A 20,584-nucleotide genomic window follows, 5' to 3' on the forward strand; every position below is an offset into this window, starting at 1 on the left:
AGTGTTCATCAATATACAAGAACCTTAACTTACAAAGCACATTCCAATAAATCTAATCATCCACTAAATCATCAATTTTACCAAATAATATCACAACCAAATTTATAAATCAATATAAAACTCGATTGAATCATCAATTTCTCAAAACAACCTACCAATTATCAAAATCCCAATCTCTCATGAACCTTAACTCACAAGCACATTTCAAACAACTCAAGCTCTCTCTTAGAACATCAATTTTAACAATTCTTCACATATTCATAATCATAAACACATACAGAATCTCATAATACCAACAATTCTCCAAACAGAAACAATTATAAAATTATTAAAAACTCCACAGGAACTCTTCTCCACCCATTCCCCCATGTGACTCTACACATAAATCTCCCATTATCCCTCGTACCTGATGATGTGAATCTGATAGTCTTGGTGAAATCCAAGGCTATTCGAGTTTTCCTCCTCAAAACTTCTATATATCATCTCTTATCCTCTTACTCCTTCATAATATCCAAAAATGAGAACTGATGAGGTTAGTATGCTAACCCTTCCTTTTCATTCTCTCGGGTCAGGTCAATCCAACTCAACTCAATTCCGACCCGTTTTTCCTTCCTTTCGAAAACAATTATTAAATAAATATTAATAATAATATCAAATATATTTCTCTTCAATAATAATAATAATAATTATATATCTATATCCCAAAAATATAATAAAAATATAACTTTATAAATAATATTATTTTCTAAAAAATAAGGTGTTACATAATGTAAACGATTTAGTAATTTAATTATCCAATTTGATGGTGAACATCATGTTTGATCTAGTTATATTGAAAGGCTATTTGTATCATCTTCTAAATCTTTGATATATATTTTTTATTTATTTAAAGTTATCAACTTTTATTATATATTGGGAATAATATTTGTAGTAATACAATGAGCAAAATTACATTCATGAGTATTTATGAGAATAGGGTTTTAAGCAAATTAGAAAGATAAAAATAAAAAATTAATTATCACATAATGGAATTAACTTATTCACATTTTTTTTTAAAAATACAAGTACAAGAGTATGAAAGTTTTCTTGAGAAACTTCTATGTCTACGAATAAATTTTTTAATTTTATAACAAATATAGGAAAAAAAATATTTTCTACCTATATATTTTAAAAAATAAGATAAAATAATTTGAGATAAGTCCACTTTTATATTTTTTTTTTCCACATCAGTATCATATAGTTCATATAAATATCACACTAACTTGACAATATTTTATTGGTCACTACATTATAGATAACTAACTTTATATAAATTTAAAATTTGAGAAGTTAAAATATTTCGTCATATATGAATTATAATAACTATCTTATATAATATTGTTTTTAAGTAAGGGTAACGAAATAAACCAATTCATCCAACATAAAAATATAGGTTAGAAATTATAAGATATCACATTTATTAGTGAGTTGGTAGATTGGTCAACTTGTTTAATAATTAAAAATGATTTTTATTTTATTTATATATAATATTTATTAAGAAATAAAATATATTAACTTAATTTTAAAATAAAAATTTATTTAAATACAATAAAATCATAAAAAAAATCAATGTGAATATTTACATTTAGTTAACATATATATATATATATATATATATATATAGAATTATTGTTAAATTATATTTTGAAGTTCTCTATTTAATTTTAAGATTCAATTTTTTTAGAGGAATTTTAAGATTCAATTTATATTTATATTTATTTTTTATTTTTTTATGAACTTTTGATGTCAACATATATTTATAGTATTAAGATTAGTTGGCACAAGTGTTAATAACTTGTGTTCCTTTATCAAGTGGTTCAAGATTTTAATTTTGACTTAAGATATAAAATAACTATGTTGGAAGGAGAATATCTTATTTTATATACAATCACGATTGTCAATGAAGATTAATCATTGTTTTCAACACTATATGCTTCATACCAATATAGTTGTTACTACAAAAATATATATCTATGGTTATTAATAAATATCTTTTGTATGTGTAAAAAAATATTAAGACAAAGGCTAGAGATCAAGTTATGTCTCTCATGACTAATCACTATAGGTATTAGAACTCTAACAAGATATTTTGTTGGAGCAAAAGCTTTCCTTGTCTTATTTGACTAAAGGTTCAAAGATAATAATTCTCAAGCAACAATAGAGATAATAGAAGTTGACTTGAATCAACCTGTGTCTCATATATACATTGTCCCAAACTTTACAATGAATCTTTTTGATTTCATACAAAATATAAATTTAGAAATACAAACAAGGGGTGTCGGAGAAAACTTCGATGGAAACAACCTCCATTTAGACATCACCTTTATAGGAAGAATAAATGATCAGATATTACCTAGATATATGATCAATACAAATCCTTTCCTTCCACCTCAAATATTTGAGTTTAGAAGAAACCAAGGTACTGAATGGAAAACACATCTCAATTTTGGTTCTTCTAGAACAACCATAACAACGCCACAAACAACCATAATGACAAATAAGAGAAATAGTCTCTCAGTTAGGTTTATTGACTATGAAAATATACAAACTCCTGACCTACAATTTTTAAATTATTTAATTTAATCTTCTAATTTTAAAAAAATATTCAATGTTATTCTTTTGTTTAAATTGACACCAATAATCTTAATGAAATCAGATAAAAAAATAATATTGAATATCACTTGAAAATTAGAGAATCAAATTAAATCATTTAAAAATAATAAGATCATATTGAACATTTCATAAGTAAAAGGACTAAATTGAACAAAAATTTATCTAATATTTATTTTAGATAGATTTAAATTTTCTTTTATCTATTTAATTATTTATTTTATTAGTTAATTCAATCATTTTGTGATCATTTTTTAATTCTACCTATTTAATTTGTTGTCATTGATCTTGTTAAGGTAAGTAAAAGAAAATCTAAACTTATTTTGAAAAAAATATTAAATAAATTGTTATTTAATTTGATCTTTACTAATTTTAAAATATTAAATTTAAATGTTCTAATTTTTAAAAAGTGTTTAATATCATTTTTTTATATAAATATTATTACTGTAATTAGTGTCAATTTAGATAAAAATGATAATATTAAACATATTTTAAATATTAAAAAATAAATTAAATCTTTTAAAAATAGTGAAATTAAATTAAATTTTAAAAATAAATAAAAAACTAAAACATAATTTAACCAATAATTATATATACTATAATACCAACATAAATTTAAAATGATGGAAGTTTTATAAGAAAGCGACAGCGGAAGCAAGTAGAGTCGGCGAAACCGAAACGAACCATAGTAAGCTTGAGTTTCGCAGTTCTTTTCGATTTCTTTTCTGATCGGCGCGGCGCGTAGAAGCTCAACACCTTGCAGGTATCTACTCTTGGCATTTTCTTTACTTTCATATCTCGGTGTTTATAAACTCTGAAGATGCATCTCTCTTCTTTTTTATTTGCTGTGTCAAGTTATTGTAGGAGTGCCTATTAATTTTCGTTACTTACGTGAGATTTAGTTGTTTACTTTGATGCAGCTATATTAGGTTTAGCGGCTATGCTTTCGAATCAATTTGTTGTCTAATTTCGTTGCTTATATTCGGTTTTTGTTTTTATTTGAACTGAAATTAGGACCAGAAGTAGTGAAGTACTGTTATTTTGAGGTCGAATTGGCAGCAAAATGGAAGAAAAAGATGATTATGAGGAGTATGTGCCTGTGGCCAAGCGTCGGGCTATGGAAGCTCAGAAGATTCTCCAACGCAAAGGGAAGGCCTCTACTGCCGCTGATGATGATTTGGAGAAACTCAGAGTGGCAGAAACTGAAAGGTACTGGCAGAGAGAATGAATAGAAAAAGATGCACAGAAAAAAATGTACAGAATATCAGAGAGAAAAGTGAATAATACTTGGCAATTGTCCCCTTTTCATTAACAAGAATGCTATATATCATGCATTCCATTGGCCCAACGGCCTTACACAAGGAAAAAGACAAAAGGAAAATAACAATAAAGATTCCCTTGCTGCCAATCATTTCCCCTTAACGGTTTTCCCCTTCTCACGTGCAGTGGGACGTGTCACAACAAAATCTGCTAGGTGCTGTGGTAGGCGAATATTCCTAGCTGGCCTTCCCTCTTGCATTGATGTGGTATCAGTTGGGCCTTGCAGAGTAACCACATCTTCAGCCCTTTTGGTATCAGTAAGAAGGATTGGGCCATCAATCCTTACATCTCCTCCCGGTTCAAGCAGCACCTTGTCCTCAAGGTGAAATTGGGCTTTGAGACTTGACCAAGGTTCCCATGTAGCTTGCTCAAGGGGGATGCCTTGCCACTGGACCAGAACCAGAATACGGGAATCATCAGAAGAGTCCCATTTCCAATCAATAATTGCAGCTGGTTCCAAAACTGGTTCATGATCAAAAATATCAGGTGGAAGGGGTAGAGGAGAGGAAGGAAGAGGTCCCTTGTGAGGACGGAGCAAACTCACGTGGAACACGTTGTGAATTTTGGCTGTTGCTGGTAATTCCAGTTCATAAGCGACATCACCAACCCTGCTAGAGACTTTGAAGGGTCCAAAAAATCGTTTTTGGAGTTTACCAGATGTCGAACCAGTAACCGAAACTTGGCGTCGTGGTCTGAGACGCACGTAAACCCAGTCCCCAATGTCAAAGTGGAGGTCACGGCGTGAATTATCTGCCCAAAGCTTCATGGCTGCCTGTGCTTTGGAAAGATTGGAATGCAGTTTCCTTAATATCTTTTCACGAGAAGAGAGCTCGTATTGGACAGCAGCATTGCTGGTGTTCTCAGTGAGGAAACTTGGAATGCTAGGAGGAGGGAAACCATACATGATTTGGAAGGGAGTAAAACCAGTGGAAGAGTTGAGGGAGGTGTTGAAGCTCCACTCAACCCATGGCAAGAACTTACCCCATTGGGATGGTTTGTGGTGGACGAAACATCGCAAGTACTGCTGAAGAACCTTGTTTGCGACTTCGGTTTGGCCGTCCGTTTGAGGATGGTACGCCGTTGACATGCGGAGCTTAGTACCACTCAATCTGAATAATTCTCTCCAAAAGTTACTGAGAAAGATCGGGTCTCTGTCAGAAATGAGGCTCTTGGGCAGACCATGATGTTTACACACCAAGTTAACAAAGAGTTCAGCAACACTCACTGCAGTAAATGAGCGGGGAAGCATGCCAAAATGCGCACCTTTTGAAAAACGATCCACCACAACAAGGATGGTGGTAAACCCCTTGTAAGGGGGAAGTCCCACAATAAAATCAAGTGAAAGGTCCTCCCAACAACGAGAAGGAGGTGGAATTGGATGTAGTAGTCCCGGAGTGCGTTGGGTAGGAATTTTAGTCTGTTGGAAAATAGAGCAGCATGCTACATAATTCTGGACATCCTTGCGTATTGTCTTCCAAAAGAAACTGGCTTGAAGCCGGCCAAGGGTGCGTGCGACACCTGTATGACCCGCAATTGGAGATGAGTGAAATTCATGGAGTAATAAAGGAATAAAGGGGCATGAAGATGGTAGCCAAAGCCGTTCCTTAAAGATGATAAAATCTGAATGAATCGAGTAATCTGGGTAATCAGATGGGGAAGCAGTTATCTGTGTCCTCAGATCCTGGTATTCCTCATTAGAAGCAAGGGACAGTTTAAGAGCGTCCATAAAATCCAAATGAGGAATGGAAAGAACAAGGAATGAGCACTCATCTGTGGCCATGCGGGAGAGAGAATCAGCAGCTGTGTTCGATTTCCCCGGCTTATACTGAATTTCAAAATCATATCCAAGCAACTTGAAAAGGTATTTTTGCTGTTCAGGGGTTAACACTGTTTGATGCATGAGTTCCTTGATTGATTGCTGATCCGTCTGAATAATGAAGTGATGGCCCAGCAAATATTGGCGCCACTTTTGAATGGCGGAGGTGATGGCACAAAGCTCACGAATGTAAGTGGAGGAATTACGCAATTTGGGGCAGAATTGCTTGCTAAAGTAAGCAATGGGGTGGCCATTCTGAGACAAGACAGCACCCATTCCTGCACCGGATGCATCAGTTTGGACAACAAAAGTGCAATTAAATTGTGGAATGGCCAGGACAGGGCCTTGCAGCAAAACATCTTTGAGATTTTGGTAAGCTAGCTGAGCTTTCGCATTCCAACAGAAGACATCCTTCTTAAGAAGGTCTGTAAGTGGTGCTGCAATAGAAGAGTACCCCTTTATGAACTTTCTATAAAACCCGGTGAGTCTGAGAAAACCACGAAGAGATTTAACAGAGTTTGGAACTGGCCAATGACGAACAACATCTAATTTCTCAAGGTCAGGTTGCACTTTCTGATAGGAAACAATATGGCCCAAGTATTGTATAAAGTTCTTGCCAATGAGACACTTGCTGCCCTTCAATTTAAAATGGTTTGAGAGCAGTAAGTCAAACGCAGTAGTGAGGTGCGTGATATGTGAATCCAATGTGGGGTTGTACACCAATATATCATCAAAGAAGACGATGATGAATTTACGTAAGAATGGGCGGAACAATTCATTCATCGTTGCCTGAAATGTGGAGGGTGCGTTGCACAGTCCAAAGGGCATTACATGGAATTCAAAATGACCATTGTGTGTGCGAAACGCGGTCTTGTGAGAGTCAGCAGGGAGCATCAAAATTTGATGAAAACCTGAAAGAAGGTCCAATTTGGAAAACCAAGTAGCAGTACCAAGTTCATCAAGGAGTTCATCAACTGTAGGGATAGGAAACTTATCCTTGATGGTAATGGAGTTGAGAGCCCTATAGTCAACACAGAAACGCCAGGTTCCATCTTTCTTTTTAACGAGAAGAACAAGGGAGGAAAAAGGGCTCTGGCTAGGGGTAATGAATCCAGATTCAAGCATTTTTTGAACTTGAAGCTCGATCTCTTGTTTTTGATAGTGGGGGTATCAGTATGGTCTGATGGAGACAGGGGTAGAATTTGGGTGGAGTTTGATAGCATGATCTGTGGGTCTGGAAGGGGGAAGAGCGGTAGGAGTGGAAAAAAGGGAAGAAAACTTAGAGATTAAGTTTTGTAGGGATTGCTCAGTGGAAGAAGGGATAGTAGTAGTATGGTTAGGATCAGTAGTAGGTGTGTGGGAAAGGGAAGGCTCGAGGGTTAATTGGAATAAAGCCTCTAACCTATGTGTATCTTGAAGTTTCTGGAGTTGTTGGGTCGAAATAGGAGATGGAACCGGGCCTTGGTCTCCCTGCAATTCAACTAAGGAATTTTCCCACATAAACCTCATGAAAGGACCATTATAGTCCATTACAAATGGGCTCACCATAGATAACCAATGAACTCCCAAAACCACATCAGTACCAGATAATTGCAATGGATATAAATCAACAGGGAATTGATGCTGGGCCAAGGAAAGAGATACCTGAGGACAAAAAGTGGAGCATGGTAAAAAATCACCATTGCCAACCATGACCTTAAGTGGGCTTGCAGTCGGTTCCATTGCCAGTTGAAGAAAATGAGCCACTCTAGTCTGGATAAAGTTGTGGGTTGCTCCACTATCCACCAAGATCTGAACCTTATACCCCTTAATTGCCCCTGTAATCCGGAAGGTGCGAGGTGTCCACTGACCCGAAAAAGCGTGGAGACTAATGAGGCCAGCCTCGGGTTCCGAGGGTTCTACCGAATCATCAGAAAACAGTGGAGGTTCTGAAATTGGGTCATCAGTATCGAAGGTGGTAAGGAGCAAAAATTGAGGTTTGCAACGGTGACCTCGGGAGTACCTCTCGTCACAGTTGAAGCACAAATTCTTGTCCCTTCGAGCCTGCATCTCGGCCTCGGTAAGACGTTTGATTGGGGGTTTGGTGGGTGGTGTGGGTAAGAGGGGTGGAAGAGGTTTGGGTGAGGAAGGTTGTGGTGACGTTGGTGGCGGTGGTGGGCGTATGAAGCGATTTGTGGAGGTGAAGGAGGAGCTGGTTTTGTCGTCCTGTAATTTGGCGAGAGCTATGGCTTGAGGTAAGTTGGAAGGTTGGAGAGCCATCACCTCTTGGCGCAAATGTGGTTTAAGGCCAGAAATGAAGCAACTGAGGTAGAAGCTAGGAGGAAGATCAGAGATGCGGTTTGCAAGTGCTTCAAATTCAGAGAGGTAATCATGGAGGTTGTGGGTCTGTGTAAGCTTGCAGAGAGAAGCTATGGGATCTTCAAATTTAGAAGGTGCAAAACGCAGCTCCAAAGCTCTAAGGAAGGCTTCCCAAGAGGTGAGAAGGCCATTGTTAAACATCCATTGGAACCATGCTAAGGCAAGGCCAGCAAGATAAAAGGAAGAGATCTGAATACGTTGCTCAGCAGGTGTTTGGTGGTACTCAAAAAACTGAGTCACCTTGAAGATCCATCCTAAGGCATCAGATCCATCAAATGTGGGTAGGTCAAATTTAATGGGTCGTGGGGAAGAAGGTGGAGGAGGTGAGATGGAGGTTTTTGATTCAAGGTAAGAAGTGGGTTCTGAAATATCATGGAGGGTATTTGCAAAATTGGCTTGGGCTAAAAAAATTTGTTCAAGCTGTCTACTGAGCTTGGAAAATTCGTCAGTTTGAGAAGAAGCTGCCATGGAGGGAGTAAGAACAATGGAAAGCACCAATTGAAAGGTACTGGCAGAGAGAATTAATAGAAAAAGATGCACAGAAAGAAAGGTACAGAATATCAGAGAGAAAAGTGAATAATACTTGGCAATTGTCCCCTTTTCATTAACAATAATGCTATATATCATGCATTCCATTGGCCCAACGGCCTTACACAAGGAAAAAGACAAAAGGAAAATAACAATAAAGATTCCCTTGCTGCCAATCATTTCCCCTTAACGGTTTTCCCCTTCTCACGTGCAGTGGGACGTGTCACAACAAAATCTGCTAGGTGCTGTGGTAGGCGAATATTCCTAGCTGGCCTTCCCTCTTGCATTGATGTGGTATCAGTTGGGCCTTGCAGAGTAACCACATCTTCAGCCCTTTTGGTATCAGTAAGAAGGATTGGGCCATCAATCCTTACAGAAACTAAACCCAGTCTTCTGGTTAAAGCGTCGTAGTTGAAACGGGAACAGCCTGAGATCAGTGTCACGGAGCAGATTGTTCAACAGGAGAAAGAGATGATTGAAAACTTGTCAGATAGAAAAACGCTCATGTCTGTCCGCGAATTGGCCAAGGGGATCACTTATACAAATCCTTTGCTTACAGGGTGGAAGCCGCCTTTGCATGTGAGAAGGATATCTAAGAAGGAATGTGATTTGATCCGCAAATAGTGGCATATAATAGTTGATGGTGTGGATATCCCGCCCCCGATTAAGAATTTTAAGGATATGAGGTTTCCACAGCCAGTTTTGAAGAAGTTGAAAGCTAAGGGGATTGTACAACCAACGCCCATTCAGGTGCAGGGCCTTCCTGTTATCTGATGGAGAAGGTGGGAGAAGTGATGATAGAACCTCTCCTTAGCTTCTCCTTAAGCTCGGATCTCCTTCAAGGAAATTGAAACCGAAATGATGAACCAAAGGAGGATAAAGATGCATGGATGGATTGAGGCAAAGCCTTGGATGGAAGCATCCAAGCTTAAAGAGCAAAGGATTGCTCACTTCAAAGAGAAGGAATTAAGGAACTCCTATGGTGTTTGAAGGCACTCTCTTGCTCTCTTTCTAAACTCGGTGACTCTTGAAGAATTGCTGAAAATGCAATCAGAAATTCAATATATTCAAAAGTGCAAATACAAGGTAAGAGTTACACATTTATAGGTGGGAAAAATTAGGTTAAGTGGCGCCAATCCGTGTAAGCTAGTTGGCGCCAAGTTTGAATTTCAAATTTGAATTTGAAATTCAAACTTTGGCAAGTCAAATGACTAATCCGGATGGTACCTTCATCCTAATGTAATTTGGAAGTTATTTGATGTGAATTTAGAGCTCACATGGCCGGATCCTTACCATGCAATTATGTGACTCAAATTCAAATCAAATTACTTCTAAATGACATAAGAATGAATCCTAATGCACCTATTAATGTATACTTCAAATAAACCTCATCTAATGACCGAAATACATTGGTCAAAGAAATACAATGAATAGGAAAAATTACAAGAAGAAGAATGAGCCTAATATTGGGTATCAAAAGCCCAAAGCCCATGAAGCCCAAATATAAGCCCAAAAGTAAAAACCCTAGTCTATGGTCAAAATACAAGACCAAAATCAAAGTAACTTCCTATGCTAAGAAAATGTAATGAAACATGGTGTTCAATAAATTAAAGTCCAAGTGAGAAGCACCCTAGGCCCACCAAGCCCAATAGGCCCACTAAGCTCTGAAGCAGACAAGTCTTCAAGTAATCTCCTGGCCATAGCTCTAGTGGTTGGGCCTTTAGCCCATGCTCTTCGATCATTCCCTCCCTCTTGAGAAGGATTCATCCTCGAATCTGAAGACTCTTCCTCATCATCACTAGCACCTATAAAAGGTTTGAGATCACTAACATTAAAAGTAGGGCTTACTTCATAATCAGAGGGTAAATCAAGTCTATAAGCATTATCATTGATACGCTGTAAGACCTGAAAGGGACCATCTCCTCTAGGACTGAGTTTGGACTTCCTCTTTTTTGGAAAACGTTCTTTTCTTAAATGAAGTCAAACCCAATCACCTTCCTCGAAGATCATAGGTTTCTTGCCTTTACTTCCTTGTTGAGCATACTTCTCATTTTGAAGTTGGATATGAGTTTTAATCCTTTCATGAATTTTTTTAACAAACTCAGCTCTTGAAGCCCCTTCCTTATGAATGAAATGTTTAACATTAGGAAGAGGTATCAAGTCTAAAGGAGTCAAAGGATTAAACCCATACACAGCTTCAAAAGGAGAAATATTGGTAGTTTTGTGAACTACCCTATTGTAGGAAAATTCAATGTGAGGCAAATACTCATCCCAAGATTTGTGATTGCCCTTTAGGACTGCCCTAAGCATAGTAGACAGAGATCTATTCACTACCTCAGTTTGGCCATCTGTTTGAGGATGACAAGTAGTTGAAAAAAGGAGTTTGGTTCCTAGCCTTGACCATAAGACTCGCCAAAAGTGGCTTAGGAACTTAGTATCTCTATCTGAAACTATTGTCCTAGGAAGTCCATGGAGTTTAACCACATCTCTAAAGAAGAGTTTTGCAATGTTGCTTGCATCATCTACTTTGTGGCATGGAATAAAATGAGCCATTTTACTGAAACGGTCCACAACCACAAAGATAGAATCCATTCCCCTTTGGGTTCTAGGTAAACCTAGCACAAAATCCATGCTAATATCTACCCAAGGGGAAGAAGCAACAGGTAAAGGTGTGTATGTACCATGAGGCATCACTTTAGACTTGGCTTGTAAACAAGCCAAACATCTAAAACAATGCTTTTGGACATCCTTTCGCATATGGGGCTAATAAAATTTTTCTTTTAGCAAACTAAGGGTTTTATCAACACCAAAGTGCCCCATAAGCCCACCTTCATGACTCTCTTTAATTAATAGTTTCCTAATGGATCCTTGGGGTATACATAACCTTCCTTCTTTGTCAAATACCCCTCAGCCATATAGAAACCATCAAAAGCTTTTTGTTGGAATTTTTCATAATTATCACCAAACTCAAGATCTCCCTCATACAACTCCCTAATATTATCAAATCCAAGAATTTGTGTACCTAGAGACACAAGCAAAGTATGCCTTCTAGATAAAGCATCAGCTACAATATTTGATTTTCCTTTCTTGAATTTAATAATATATGGAAATTGTTCAAGGAATTCTAACCATTTGGCATGCCTCTTATTTAACTTACCTTGACCTCTTAAATATTTAAGTGACTCATGGTCACTATGGATGACAAACTCTTTGGACACTAGATAGTGTTCCCAAGTTTGTAAAGCCCTAACCAAGGCATATAACTCCTTGTCATAGGTGGGGTAATTGAGGGAGGCACCTTTTAGTTTTTCACTAAAATATGCAATGGGGTGTCCTCCTTGCAATAACACAGCCCCTATGTCAACTCCTGATGCATCACATTCTAGCTCAAAAGTCTTTTCAAAATTTGGTAGAGCTAGTATGGGTGCATTAGTAAGTTGATCCTTAAGAAGTTGAAATGCTTGGTCATGCTTTGAAGTCCATTCAAATAAAATATCTTTTTTAACAAGCTCATTCAAGGGTGAAGCAATGTTAGAGAAGTTAGGCACAAATCTTCTATAAAAACTTGCTAGTCCATGAAAACTCCTAACTTCACTAACATTTTTAGGCTTGGGCCACTCTTGAATGGCTTTGATTTTCTCGGGGTCCACACGAACCCCATCTTTGCTTACAATGAACCCTAGAAAAACCACATGATCCATACAAAAAGTACATTTTTCAAGATTTGCAAATAAGTGGTTTTTCCTATGGATCATCAAAACTTCTCTAAGATGTCCTAAGTGATCATCTTGAGACCTACTATAGATTAAGATATCATCAAAATAAACAACAACAAATTTACCTATACACTCTCTCAAGACATGATTCATAAGCCTCATGAATGTACTTGGTGCATTAGTTAAACCAAAAGGCATAACTAGCCACTCATATAATCCAAATTTGGTTTTAAAAGCAGTTTTCCACTCATCACCCTCTTTGAGTCTTATTTGGTGATAACCACTCTTAAGATCAATTTTAGAAAATATGGTAGCACCATGTAATTCATCAAGCATATCATCAAGTCTAGGGATTGGGTGCCTATACTTGATTGTGATATTGTTAATGGCCCTACAATCACAACACATTCTCCATTTTCCATCTTTCTTGGGAACTAACAATACAAGCACATCACAGGGACTCAAACTCTTTTGCACCCACCCCTTATCCAATAACTCTTGGACTTGGTTCTCTATCTCCTTAGTTTCTTGAGGATTCGTCCTATAGGCTGGTCTATTGGGTAGACTAGCCCCAGACACAAAATCAATTTGATGTTCTATACGCCTAAAAGGAGGAAGGCCCTTTGGACCTTCACTAGGGAATATATCATCAAATTCTTTTAATAATTGAGAAACTTCAAGAGGTAAAGAACTAGGCTCAAGACTTAAATTATGACACTTAAGCATACCTCTACAAAGAAGAAGATAAAAAGGCTTTTCAACAATTAGGGTTTGTTGTAAAGTTTCTTGTTGAATTCCTTCTATTGGAAGAGGTTTCTCTTCCTTCTTCTCCTTTGAAGCTTTATGCTTCTTCTTTTTTTTTAATCAAGTTTTTTTTTCTTCTTCTCTTTTCATTTTCATTTGTACTTGATCCTTTATCACTTGTGAAGGAGACAAAGGATGAAGTACAAATTTCTTTTCTTTATGGGTGAAAGTAATTTCATTGGTAAGGCCATTATGCATGGTTTTCTTGTCAAATTGCCATGGCCTTCCCAACAAAATATGGCAAGCTTCCATTGGAACTATGTCACAAACCACTTGATCTTCATAGTTACCAATAGAAAACTTGACTTTCACTTGTTTATTTACATTGATATCCCCATCTTCATTAATCCAATGAAGTTGATATGGTTTCGGATGGGGAATAGTAGTAAGACCAAGCTTCTCAACCAACCTTGTACTACAACAATTGCAACAAGACCCACTATCCACAATCAGAGAACAAGCATTATCAAAAATTTTACACCTTGTATGAAAAATATTCTCTCTTTGTGAAAGGTGAGACTCATGAGGTTGGCTTCCTAGAAGCCTTCTAATCATAAGAAGTTGACCATCATAAGGATATGCACTTTCAATTTGATGGTCTTCCTCACTAGTTTCACTATCACTTGAAGTGGTAGAACTAGATTCATCAACACTACTATAAATGTCTTGCCCTTTCAAAATCATTATCTTTTTAGTGGGGCATTGAGAAGCTATATGGCCTCTCCCAAGACATTTAAAGCATTTAATGTCACTAGTCTTACTACTAGAAGTGACAACATTTTTATTTTTCTCTTTTTCATTTTCTTTTTCTTTTTCTAGACCCTTGCTAAATTTTTTAGAGGAATCATATTGACCCTCCCTCTTGTAGTCTTTCTTAATATAAGAGCTAGATTGAGTTTTTCCTTTGAAAGAACTTTTTCTTAAATTTTGTTGTTCCACCCTTATACAAAGTTGGACCAAATCATCAAGGTCCCTATAAGGGAGTAACTCAACTCTATCTCTAATATCAAAATTTAGACCACTCAAAAATCTAGCAATGGTCAATCTTTCTTCTTCCCTAATCCCATCCCTCATGAGATACAACTCCATTTTTTGTCTATACTCCTCCACACTCATGTTCTTTTGTTGGAGTCTTTGGAGCTTATCCATAAGCTCCCTACTATAATAAGAAGGTATGTGCCTTCTTCTCATAGCACTCCTCAACTCATTCCAATAAGTGATTGGAGGGTCATTGTGAAGTCTTCTCTCTCTCTCCAAGGATGTCCACCAATACATAGCTTGTCCTTGGAAAGCTAGGGTGGCCAAGGGAACCTTTCTTTCCTCACCTACTTGATGACAAGTGAAGATTTGCTCCACTTTCATCTTCCAATCTAAGAAGGCATCCACATTTTCTTTTCCATGAAAGTAAGGGAGATCAACCCTTGATTCCCTCACTTTGGGTTCTTTCATGACTCTCCTAGGTTTAGGTTGGTAGTATGCATCCATATTCAAACTACCATCATTCTCTTGGCTTTGAGAGTCATTGGAACTCTTGGTTGAGCTCCTTGAAGAACTTTTTTGACTTTTATTTTTATTGATTTTTTTCAAAAGTTTTTCTTCTTGTTGCTTAATCTTTTGTATCTCTTCCTCTAAAGCAATAAGTTGTACTTCTCTTTTAATCTTTTCTTTTTCTTTTTGAAGTACCTCTTCTTGCTTCCAAAGTTTTAGTGCTTCAACCTCCTTGACAATTCTTCTAAAACTTTTAGGAGTTTTAAAGTCACTACTACTTTGAGAAATATGACTCATGATTAAGCAATAAGAATTTAATATGCTATGCAAAAGATATAAAATGTTTTTGTAATTTTCTAGGAACAAAAATAGCACTTGGAAGTCTAAGTGTACAAGTTGCACTATCAAGGAAGGTGAGCTACTAAGAGCCACTTAATAACCAAGCCTTTTCAAGTGGAAATCACTAAACTCCTTTGTGGTATCTTTGATTCCCCAAAACTTTTCACAAAAATTTTGTATGCTTTTTTTTCACAAATTTGTTTGTTTTTGAAACTAAACTAAGCGTGAGCAATTAAACTACACAATTCTAGAAGAATTAGGGCAGCAAAGTAAACACAAATAGAGATAAGAAACTTAAAAGAAGCAAGGTAAGCAACTAGTCGGATAACCCTAAGTGGAAGCTTGAAACATATGAAATTTCCAAGCCACTTCCACTAGTACTACACGTGAGTAGGCTACCAAGGAGTTAGATATACCTGACCAGCTTCTTAATACTCCCTCCAAGCTTTACAAATTGGTTTAAAAATACAAGAGAATTGACAAAAAATTAAACTAAACTAGAAAGCAAATAATGGCGGCTTTTGTGACCCAATTAGTGACGGATTTGTTGTTCAACTTTTCTAACACTTGTTCAAGTGTTTTAATCCGCCACTAACCCTTGAAATAAGATGCTCCTGGACCTGCACAATGAACACAACAAAAGTGGTTAATGGAGGCTGCTCACAAGGTGAAAGGAATGGTTATTCAAGTGAAGGAAGTTTAGGAAAAGTTAGGTCACTAAATTAGGTCAAATTTGTAGTCTAAGTGTCCAACACTTTTCCTACTCTTTGTTGAGTCAATTCTTGATCCTTAAGCAAGGATTTGAGGCCACTTCCAGCATAGGAATTTTAAGGAAAGAAAACAAGACAAGCAATAAAAGCACAATTTGAAAAGCTTATACCAAAAGTAAAGAGTAATATGTGTATATGACAAGACTCAAAGATGTTCAACAAGTAAAATTGAAAATTAAGACTCCAAAGAAGGCTAGCACTCAATTAGGAAGGTTCCTAGATAGGTACTAGAGTAGATTAACAACACATAAAAAATTTGAAAGCAATTGGATAAGTATAAACCAAATAGTAGTCAAAACAAGCTAAGGAATCAAGTAGATTTTTGTAATTGAACACCTCTCGGCTTTTTCTCTTTAAATTGCTTTATCTATATTTTTTTTTATTCTTTCTTTTTCCAAATTAAAGTTAAGATTCCAGAGAAGGTATTTGCCTTTTGTTTTCAAATTTTTCAAGATTCCAAGCTATAGAAACCGAGACTACAAGTTAGTCAAAAATCAAGTGAAAAATGATGAAACTAGTGCACTAGTTTTTAGGTTTTGTTTTGGATTCTTTTTGTACTCTTTTCTTTTGAACTTTTGAACAATAGGCTCTGTATTTTTCTCTGTTTTCAGCCTCTTTACTCCTTTTTTTTTTTTAAATTGGAATCCACAAGAATTAGTGCACTAGAAGTAGGATTGAACACTTGAGATTTTAAGTAACACAAATTTTCTTAAGAATTTTCAATGGAAAGTGATTTGAAAACTTAAGTACACAAAGGAAACCTAACTCTAAAGAAATTTGCTAGAACTAATAGCAAATTATGAACTCAAGAAGGCAAAAGAAAAATCACATATAGGTAGGCACAAAAGAAAGCAAACCGAGAGCAAAAAGATGAACAATGCACTCAAAGATAAATTAGGTCAACATGCTATTCAAGGAATTCTTAAACATATAAGGACTAAAAACAAACTCTAAGACAAAACATAGATTCAAAACCAAAATCTAATGCAATGCATGAAGTCCAATCACGGACACATACAAGAATGGAGAGACTCAAAGAAAAACAAAAAATAAGCACAAGCTAATAGGTCCTAAACATGTTGATTGTGAAAGAAATCAAGAACAATCAAACAATGGATCTATGGAACAAATTTTCTTCAAAACAAATAGATCCGAAATGAAAACTCAAGAAGACAAACAAGAGTACACAAACAACACAAGACACGGACACAAAAGTTGAAGCAACTTATCTCCTTGAAGACCTTGCTCTTGATACCAAAATTGATGGAGAAGGTGGGAGAAGTGATGATAGAACCTCTCCTTAGCATCTCCTTAAGCTCGGATCTCCTTCAAGGAAATTGAAACCGAAATGATGAACCAAAGGAGGATGAAGATGCACGGATGGATTGAGGCAAAGCCTTGGATGGAAGCATCCAAGCTTAAAGAGAAAAGGATTGCTCACTTCAAAGAGAAGGAATTAAGGAACTCCTATGGTGTTTGAAGGCACTCTCTTGCTCTCTCTCTAAACTCGGTGACTCTTGAAGAATTGCTAAAAATGCAATCAGAAATTCAATATATTCAAAAGTGCAAATACAAGGTAAGAGTTACACATTTATAGGTGGGAAAAATTAGGTTAAGTGGCGCCAATCCGTGTAAGCTAGTTGGCGCCAAGTTTGAATTTCAAATTTGAATTTGAAATTCAAACTTTGGCTAGCCAAATGACTAATCCGGATGGTACCTTCATCCTAATGTAATTTGGAAGTTATTTGATGTGAATTTAGAGCTCACATGGACGGATCCTTACCATGCAATCCATGTGACTCAAATTCAAATCAAATTACTTTTAAATGACATAAGAATGAATCCTAATGCACCTATTAATGTGTACTTCAAATAAACCTAATCCAATGACTGAAATACATTGGTCAAAGAAATACAATGAATAGGAAAAATTACAAGAAGAAGAATGAGCCTAATATTGGGTATCAAAAGCCCAAAGCCCATGAAGCCCAAATATAAGCCCAAAAGTAAAAACCCTAGTCTATGGTCAAAATACAAGACCAAAATCAAAGTAACTTCCTATGCTAAGAAAATGTAATGAAACATGGTGTTCAATCAATTAAAGTCCAAGTGAGAAACACCCTAGGCCCACCAAGCCCAATGAGCCCACTAAGCTCTGAAGCAGACAAGTCTTCAAGTAATCTCCTGGCCATAGCTCTAGTAGTTGGGCCTTTAGCCCATGCTCTTCCATCATTATCTTATCTGGGAGGGATATGATTAGGATTGCTTTCACGAGCTCCGGAAAAACTCTGGTATTTGTGCTTCCTATGATCATGGTGGCAATGCAAGAGGAGATTATGATGCCTATTGTTCCTGGAGAAGGTCCATTTGGTTTGATTATTTTTCTGTCGAGGGAACTGGCTAGGCAGACTTATGAAGTGGTTGAACAATTCTTGATACCTTTAAAGGAAGCTGGATATCCAGAGCTCAGGCCTTTGCTTTGCATTGGTGGAGTGGATATGAGATCACAGCTCGAGATTGTGAAGAGGGGTGTTCATATTGTTATTGCCACTCCTGGAAGGTTGAAGGATATGTTGGCCAAGAAGAAAATGAATCTTGATAATTGCAGGTATTTAACACTTGATGAGGCTGATCGATTGGTAGATTTGGGATTTGAAGATGACATAAGGGAAGTTTTTGATCATTTCAAAGCTCAAAGGCAGACTCTTCTATTTTCTGCCACTATGCCAACCAAAATTCAGAACTTTGCCAGAAGTGCTTTGGTGAAACCTATTATTGTCAATGTAGGACGTGCAGGGGCAGCAAATCTTGATGTAATTCAGGAGGTAGAGTATGTTAAGCAAGAGGCAAAGATAGTTTACCTCCTTGAGTGCCTTCAGAAAACCCCACCCCCTGTTCTGATATTCTGTGAGAACAAGGCTGACGTGGATGATATCCATGAATACCTTCTGTTGAAAGGAGTGGAAGCAGTGGCCATTCATGGAGGCAAGGATCAGGAAGAGAGAGAGTATGTCATTGCAGCCTTTAAGGCCGGAAAGAAAGATGTGTTGGTAGCAACTGATGTTGCATCCAAAGGTTTGGATTTTCCTGATATTCAGCATGTCATTAATTATGACATGCCTGCTGAAATTGAAAATTATGTCCATAGGATTGGACGAACTGGAAGATGTGGCAAGACTGGTATAGCAACAACATTTATAAACAAGAATCAAAGTGAGACAACATTACTTGATTTGAAACATCTCTTGCAAGAAGCAAAACAAAGGATTCCCCCAGTTTTGGCTGAGTTGAATGATCCAATGGAAGATAATGAAGAAATCACGGACATAAGTGGGGTCAAGGGATGTGCATATTGTGGTGGGCTTGGTCATCGAATCCGTGATTGTCCCAAATTAGAACATCAGAAGAGCATGGCAATTGCAAATAATAGAAAAGATTATTTTGGGTCTGGAGGTTACAGAGGGGAAATTTGAATGACATCTTTTGTGTACCAAATTTCTTTGAACACTATTAGGTTATGTTTTATATCTGTAACTTTTAAATTTTGTACCATGAATTCTGATGACTTTCATTACTCCTGTGTACCAATTTTCTTTGAAGACAACTATTTTAATAATATATGTTCACGTAGCAAGAATTTGATTCACAACTATTTTAATAATATATGTTCACGTAGCAAGAATTTGATTAGCATTTCTTTATTGTTACTTCCGGTAGATTATTAAGGGCTAGTTACTGTAATAACTCCGGTTCTGACAAAAGAAGAATGATTCAGAACGTAGCGAATGTTTTCTGGGTATGTACTTTCATATGTATTATTGTATGTCATTTTTTCTGCCATTGTTCAATTGGTTTATTTCCATTTACTATGGCTTCTTATGTGAACTGATCTGTTAAATGTGTTTGTTCATCAATGTTCTCTTACTTTACAGCCTTATAACCTAAATGCAAAATTGTCTAGCTCATTTTTGCCTAGTTTTGTCTTATGTTTGTAGATTTATAAGCTTTGTTTTGTTGTATTAGGTTGATTATAACTTGTATGGCATGGGTCATTTGCACCTATCAAAGATGAAGTTCCGCCACCCTATACCTGACACTTGTGTGAAATTTAATATTAATAGCCAGCAGCAGCATAGAAAGGTGTGTTAATGTTTTTAGCTTTCAAAGTTCCCCTATTTTCCTTGTTTGATTACCAAACTTTTATCTGTTTAGAAGATATATGCCTCTTGTTTATATTTGATATCATAATCTTTTGATTAGGCAGATTCAGATGGTCATGCATGTTCGGAGTCAAGATTCTGGATGTCTTTCATGGTCCCATCTGAGTGGATGTGGTCTCTCCCAAACAAATCCAGTGCCTTGTCAAATGACGAGGCTCACTGTCCTAAATGCCAAAGCACCTGTGAGCTTGAAGGAGATACTTCTGTAGATGGTTTGTCTGGTTTCATAGCCATACCAATTCAAACACATGTGCATGAACACATATACTTAAATATGTAGTGTTGTCTTTTGCTACAGTTGTTTCCTTATTATGAAAATATCTGTGATTCTTGATCAGCAGTTTAAAATGTATTCATCTCTTTTGTGGAAGAACATCTGCATAACGTTTTGATGATGCCAAAGTATTGTAGAAGATAAGAGGTCAAGTTAAAGCAAGTTGATCAAGAAACAAAATCTCAAAGTATTAACTAGATAAGTCTTGTCAACCTAGTTATATATGTAAAAAGAAATCTTTAGAAATATTGCATAAGATTACTTGGCCATTAAAATAAGGATTTCAAGAAAACCTAAACTTA

At 36.4% G+C, this 20,584-nt stretch overlaps 1 pseudogene across 1 annotated transcript; it reads left to right on the top strand.

The window, feature by feature from the left end:
- Nucleotides 1-3,268: 3,268 nt before the first annotated feature.
- Nucleotides 3,269-19,273, top strand: LOC109794935 (DEAD-box ATP-dependent RNA helicase 35-like; annotated as a pseudogene). Its single transcript, XR_014431361.1, has 5 exons — nt 3,269-3,412; nt 3,664-3,841; nt 8,162-8,168; nt 9,048-9,437; nt 18,021-19,273. The product of XR_014431361.1 is annotated as a DEAD-box ATP-dependent RNA helicase 35-like (transcript).
- The last annotated feature ends 1,311 nt before the right edge of the window (nt 19,274-20,584 follow it).

Source organism: Cajanus cajan, chromosome 2 (genome assembly GCF_000230855.2).
Source record: "Cajanus cajan strain Asha chromosome 2, NIPB_CcT2T_4, whole genome shotgun sequence".
NCBI lineage: Eukaryota > Viridiplantae > Streptophyta > Magnoliopsida > Fabales > Fabaceae > Cajanus > Cajanus cajan.